Below are 7,067 nucleotides of genomic sequence, written 5' to 3' on the forward strand. Positions count from 1 at the left end.
ACTGGCGAGATCTAATCCGTTGATTTCTAAAAACAGCGGGTCCCCCTCTCATCTCATTAGGAGCACCATCCATTCTTCTATTGAGCAGAAACCAGAGAGATAAAAATTGGCGCCAACGGCTACACTTTCTATCGCTTTCCCGGGGCATCTATCTAATTTGATTCTTCAGCTGTTCAGCCTCTTCGAAGTTTGGCAAGCGAGCTAGGGTTCCTTGCCTGGGCTCTCTGTGGATCCATGGCTTACGGGAGTTCCTTCCACCCCCTCCTCCGAAAACCGAGAGAAACTCACTGCTTGATCGAGAGACCAACCAATTTCCGAGAGTTTCAGCGGCTCCGGTCCTCTCTCGTCCGTCGTAAGTCTCCTTGAAGATTGATGAATGTCTCTAATTGAACTTTGATTCCATTTTAACACCCAGAAATTCACTAAAGTTATTTATGAGTTAGCAACCACCCGGAACTGACCTTTTGTTTGAATGACAGCAGTGAGGAACTCTGTAGGGATGAAAGACAGAGAGAGGACAGAGTAGCTCTCTCTTTCATCTCCTCCTGTGTGGACTTGTTATAGTCTCCAATGAGCGCACGCATAAGGGGCCATTGCTTGGTGTAATGGTAAAATCTTGCACTGAGAAGCGTAAGAACGCTGGTTCGAGTAAAAGTGGTCACATCGTGCAATAAAATGCCAAAGAATGGGTCTGTATCCAGTCCACCACCCTTCCTAAGACCCAGGAAGCATTACACATTCTTGCAGGCAGCAGAATCTCTTGGGGCAATTGGTTTAGAGAATAACACTCCTATTTTAAGCAAGGATTTAGTGTAAGATAATCCTGCCAAAGCAGTTATAGAAACACTACAAATTGGTTTTTAGATGGATTGTAGACTAGAAGGATATTAACGATAATAATCAAACAAATGCAGTATCTGCTTTACTCTTTTCTGTCGGTTGACCTGGCCGCGCTTGCTTCTTCTAGTTTTTTGTAGATCAGCTAGGGTTTTCCTGGGACTGGTAATAGATGTGATCTTTCTACTGGTCATGAATTATCAAGTTATACTTTATTAATTAGTTTGTATTGGTCAACAAACTATTCTCTTATTTCTTGTTTCATATTAGTTTTGTTGACTGTTTCTACCTTTTTGATTTAAGGGAGTTTCTTCTGGGGAAAGGGACATTTATGAGTGGTAATTATGCAGCTCCTTTTGCACTTTGAAACCATGGAGGTTGTGGAACTATGAGTGCTATAATTGATCCTTTAGGTGTTAGAAGTGCTCTCCTGTGGTATGAGGTATCTTAATTCCCTTTGTAATCATTCCGCAGGAAACCTTTTAATTGCCTGTGAAGCTAATAATCCTTTGACTAGATAATTGATGATAACCTATGTGGTTTTTCTGTAGGTTTAGATATGAATCTCACTATATCATCTTCTGGCTAGTAACTCATACCATGCTCTGATACCACCTATCATGCAGAAAGATGCATGTAACCTTGTCTTATTACTTGTGTTATATCTGCTGATAAGTTGAGAATATGCCATTATGTTTTCCACAGCTCTTGATTGTGGTATCAACTAAAAGGAAGGAAACTTGTTTACTTGTCTAGTGATCTGGAATACCATCTTCATCCTTTCCATTTTCCTGCCAAGTTTGCTTAGCAAAAAAGAAATTGTAGGCCCTGTTATGGGGAGGATGTGTGAGTACTGAATGGTGTGTGCTCATAAGATTTCTTTGTTGTTACTTGGTAGCACGTTGTAGTCAAGCCTTTAAACCTACCAGTTGTTTAGATTCAATATGACTCAATATATGTTTACAGGGTTGGTTTTGATGGAGCTGCAATGATGTAGGACTCTTGGAGTTACATTAGGGAATTATAGTTATACTATTCTTGCTGATGGAGATATTTTTTAGGCTTTCTGATGGAGATTGTGAATCAGAATATAAATATTAGAGGAACCATCTTAACTTACACAGAATGTCAGTTATCCTTGGACTATTATTGGAAAACAAAGGAATTGATCAAAAAAAAAAAAGTCATAAGTCTAATTTCTTGTGTTTGGAAGATTATTTTTGGAGGGGGGTGGGGTGAGGGAATAGGTACAGAATAGTGGGAACAAGTGAAAAGTAATGTCTTGTTTATACATTTATGTGAATTTTGAAGGACATTCATGACACTTAAAGGTGATATTCAAATAATGTCTTATTTGTAAGTTAGAGTCTAGGACCGATAGAACCAGAGTTGTGGTTCATTTGCTTTAATAAGCCAAAGACCAGTGAGAAAATTGATAATGGGATACTAACTTGCAGTCATTGTAGTGATTAGAATGGTTGTTTGTTTCCTGCAGTAATTGTAGTGATTAGAATAGTTGTTTGTTTCCTGATAACTTTCGATTATGAAATATTTATCTGGAAGTTCTCTATGGTGTACCTCTTATCTCATGGGCCAAGGATGTGTTGCAATTTAAAAATAAACACCGGTGAGCTTAAGACCTGAGGTTGCTGAAGCACATGTTACCTTCAGAATAATTACATAGGAGCTTGTGAGCACTTTAGCAAGTAAGATCTTAAGACTTGACCTTCGTATCCTGATAGGTGTATGGGATGTTGCAAAAACAGTGAATGATGCAACCATACTTTTCTATTCAATGCTCTGTGGTGTCATTGATTTGGACTTATTTCTTCTCTTTATGTGGAGTTGGCTAGGTCTCTCCTGATATACAGGACGTCATGTTGAGTTGGTGTGGTGCATTTTTGATGATGGCAAAGGTGAGTGCATTTTGGAAAATCTAACTGGCAGATATAATAGTCCATCCTTTGTAATCATCTATTTAGTCCATGCCAATGTGGGTCATTAGGGTTTGGTTTCTGATAGTCTTGGGTTTTCTTTTTCTTTTCCCTCTCTTCTTTATTGATCCAATTGTTAGACTTTGTTCTGTAATCTTGCTTATCATGTTCTGGAGATAGTGATTGATCCAATTGTTAGACTTTGTTCCGTAATCCTGCTTATCATGTTTTGGAGATTGTGACGTTTTTTGTTCACTATACTGCTAAGTTTAACATTGATGGTTCTTTAGGTTATCAAAGCTATCTAGAATTAGTGGTGTGGGGACAATGAAGATAATTTGCAAGCCTTGGACTTCTGGGGCAATGGGGATCATGTTGGCCCAAGTAATTGGCTCTAGTCTAGGGGCTTAGGTTGACTTATTCTCATGACAGGGATGAAATAGTGGTCCAAGGGTTCAAATACACTCTACCTCTAATTGAGCTAGCCTCAATTAGGAAATCAAGAATGACTGCCTCACAATTAAGTCAAAGCAAATGCCTTGCAAATTATCGATGAATCACCCTGGTAATGATCAACTCATTAGTGCAACTAAACAGTGGAACACTTGATGTATTTGATACATATAATATGTTTGTTATGAGGGAAATCAAAAGAAATGAAAAAAAGAGAACACACAAGATTTAATGTGGTTCAGCATTTTGTGCCGATGTCCATAGGAGATCTTTGCAAAACTAAGTGCCTCCCAGAACCCCTCCCCCCTCCTAATGTCTTTTCATTGCAACTGCTAGATATTGCACCTTTGCACGTTTTGGGTGTATTAGGTGAGAGATTTCTTGCCACTTTTGGCTTTGCAGAAATTTCCCCTGTTCTCAAGGTTACCATTGAGGTGTCATAGGATGTAGAGGGATTGAAACATAATGTAATATTGCAAGTTTAATAGGTTTAGTATGTATATTTGTAGTTTAATTTGGATGTAGAGGGATTGAGTTCTGAAGATGGATCTTTGATTAGCTTTATTATTCTTACTGTTTCATTAGATTTCATTGCATGACATCAAATTTTGTATTCTTTTCTATTATTATTTTTATTTTTTATTACATAGCACAGACAAGACTGTTACTAGGAGTTGGTTCACCTTCCAAATACGTAAAGCTCAAAGAGGATAAATTTGACAAGTACTTAAGAGATCTCCAAGATAACAGGAAATGAATGGTGTTTCCTTGGTAGATGATATTCAATGGGAATTGGTTGCCTGCAGAGTTTTCAAAATCCATTGCTTAGGTATTGAAACTTGTAAAGTAGACTTTTTGTTGAAGGAAATTTGTCTTTAGGGCTTAAAAAGCCTATGGACATTCATATGAATCTCAAACTTAATGTATAGATTCCCAATTCATTGTCTATGCGCATTAGTGACCAAGATTTCAGTTGAAAGTTGAAACCTTTATTATTAACAGATCCACAAAAAAAGCTAAGAAAATAGAAGAAAAACTAATGATCTCCAAGTGTAGTGTTACTGTGTTATAGTGTATGACAATTACAAAACCAATTGAAAATGAAAAGAAAAATGAACTGATTAAAAGAATGGCAAGTCAGTATGATTAGTATGCCTCAAAGGTTGAGTTCACGAGAGAGTTCATCCTTTCACACATCTAATTGATTCATCATTCTTGCCAAAAAGTAATTGAATCGAGAAGAGAGATTGTTAACCCAAATTTAAAAATGCTTCATCTGAGAAGACCCAACACAAAAATCGATCTAAAGGGCAACCGAAATGGAAGAACGACAATTCTGAAACAATTATTCTCCCACCATTGAAAGTGAAGCATCTCACCATGGAGCGGTCTTGAAACCCCATAATAGAAACAAGCTAAAGAAAAATGGCAGAGCCCATTGATCTTTAGGGTTTTACAATGGGGAAACAGAGCCAGAAGAGAGATGCCCACATCAAGAAAAAAATGATAAGCGGCTGGGAGAAGGGTCTCAAAGAGAAACCCCTATGAAACCCTAATTTGCTATTGCACAGCTATGACTCAAAACGCTTCCATGGAGCAAGTAAGGGAAGGCGATCTTAAGGGCTGTGCTCAGTAACAGCATCCATGTTGATTCGAAAATAGCGAACCCATTTCACAAAACCATAAATCGAAGAAGAAAAAATTTGAAATATAAAAAACGAAGAGATAACTTGCGTATCAAAACCAGAAATGAAAGCAAGAAAACGAAGACCAGAAAGCCAGGAGAAATCAATCGATTCAATCCATGCCTTCCTTTGTGGCTTGACTGAAGGTATCCCTAAGCGTTTCTCTGCTTCGGAACTCAACCTTTTATGGGCCTAGGGTTTTAGAAAGGGTCGCCTGGCATTGTGATCTGAACCATCAGATTAGGCTTAATCCAACGGTTTACATTAAATATTCGAACAGAATATAGGGATGGGGTTATCATTTTGGGGAAATTACGGATAGTCATGTTTTAAGATGGACGGTAGCGGATGGAAAAGAAGATCTAGGCTACGTTCCACCGAGGGTAGGGGATGCAAGTCAGCAATCATACCAGACCCGAGCCCAGATCGAGCCCGAGGTCAAGCCGCCCAATCCGTGTTCAAAGTTCAAACATTCAATTCACGTTAAAATTCGAAACGGCCCTTATTTGAGGTTTTGAAAACCTGATGACTATAAAATGAATTTAAGTTTTAGGGATTTAGGATTTAAGGTTGAAGGGTTTAGAATTTAGATTTTGGGGTTTAAGGTTTAGGAGTTGAGGGATTTAGGTTTGAGGGTTTAAGGGTTATGACTTTAGATTAAATAGGATTTAAGGTTTAGGGTTAGGATTTTTCTAAGGGTTATAAACTTTATATTATAGAGTTTATATATGAAAATCAAGAGGTAATAGAATGCATGTCCTCCAATAGGGTAGGAGCCAAGTATAAACTGTATATGTATGATTTATCAAAAACAAAAGCGTCTATACATGCATATATGTGTGCATATAGTTGGATTGGGCTTGGGTTTAGGAAGTTCGGGCTAGGTTTAGGAAGTTCGGGCTAGGTTAAGGCTACCTAATAGTAGCATGGAAAATTAAAAAAAAAGGGAAATTGTCTAAAACTCACAATGAGTTTTCAACATTTCGCTTAAACTCACAACTTTTCAAAATGTCTAAAATTCACCATGTTAGTAAGTTTTTATTTTCCAAAACTCACATTCGGGTAGTGCACCGGTAATGCTTCTTAATAGAGGTGTCCATGTCAGCATAAATAACAATTTTCATGACCAAATTACCCTTGAATGGTGAGTTAGAGGAAAAATGGTCTTTTTCAAATTTCAATTTTCTTATTTTTTTTGCATTGTTAGTGTTTTGTTATAATTTCCAATGCTTTTTTTTTATAATTTCTGTTTTTTTTTTATTTTTCTATTTTCTACAATCTATAAATTTTCCTGTATTTTTGTTATTTATTTACAATTTCTGTGTTTTTCTATAATTTTTGGTGTTTTTTCTATAATTTTGTATTTTTTGATTTTATTTTTCAATTTCCATAGTTTCTATAATTTGAAAATAATTTTTTATTTTGTTTGCAATTTCTATAATTTTTTATATTTTTTGAAATTTTTATGTTTTTATGTATTTTATATTTGAAAATATTTTTTTGAACTTTTTCCTTTTTTTCATGTCTAAATATTAAAATGGTAATATATTAACACCTGCTAGTTTATTTTGTATATATTCTATATTTTTTTATGAAGGTTAAAATGGTAATATATTAACACCCATTAGTCTATTTAACGTCAAGTTAGTGACATGGTGAGTTTTAGATATTTTGAAAAGTTGTGATGAGTTTAAGAGAAATGTTGAAAACTCATGGTGAGTTTTAATAGTTTTCCAAAAAAAAAAAAAAAACTAAGCCTAATCCGAAGACCAAAAATCCATGCCTAGCACGTGCAAAATTGCAGGTTTTGGAGCCAAGCCTCACCCAAGTTGCACTCCTATTAAGGGCACCTTTATCTTCATTGGTTTCTAGGTCGACAATCCAAATGTCCAGTTCAAATGGATAGCTCGTTTTGATAAAAAAATTATTTAAAAAATAATAATTAAAATAAAAAACGGTCAAAAACCATTGAACGTGTCGAATGGGTCAATGGTTTGACTGTTCGGGTCAATGGATTGTTGATCGATTCAACGGTTTTTGGCCAAATATCAGGTTTGGGGTAAAACGAAACTGGTTGCTTGGACAGTTCCCAGGCCGAATGGTCCGACTGTCCGAATCAATGACAGTTCAAAAACCATGGCATTGACTTCTTTTTCCA

The 7,067-nt window shown here is 36.3% G+C and overlaps 1 long non-coding RNA gene and 1 other non-coding gene across 3 annotated transcripts; one reads left to right on the forward strand and one right to left on the reverse strand.

Annotated features, from left to right (window-relative positions):
• Positions 1 to 33: 33 nt before the first annotated feature.
• Positions 34 to 5,058, forward strand: LOC148790615 (uncharacterized). 2 transcript variants are annotated; one of them, XR_016077410.1, is made up of 2 exons: positions 34 to 352; positions 480 to 5,058. It is a non-coding gene; the product is annotated as an uncharacterized LOC148790615 (long non-coding RNA). The 2 variants fall into 2 exon arrangements; XR_016077411.1 differs by having other exon boundaries at positions 483 to 5,058.
• Positions 4,352 to 4,448, reverse strand: LOC148790616 (small nucleolar RNA Z266). Its single transcript, XR_016078188.1, has one exon. It is a non-coding gene; the product is annotated as a small nucleolar RNA Z266 (small nucleolar RNA).
• Positions 5,059 to 7,067: the final 2,009 nt, after the last annotated feature.

Source organism: Nelumbo nucifera, chromosome 6 (genome assembly GCF_055504915.1).
Source record: "Nelumbo nucifera cultivar China Antique chromosome 6, China Antique-T2T, whole genome shotgun sequence".
Classification (NCBI taxonomy): Eukaryota; Viridiplantae; Streptophyta; class Magnoliopsida; order Proteales; family Nelumbonaceae; genus Nelumbo; species Nelumbo nucifera.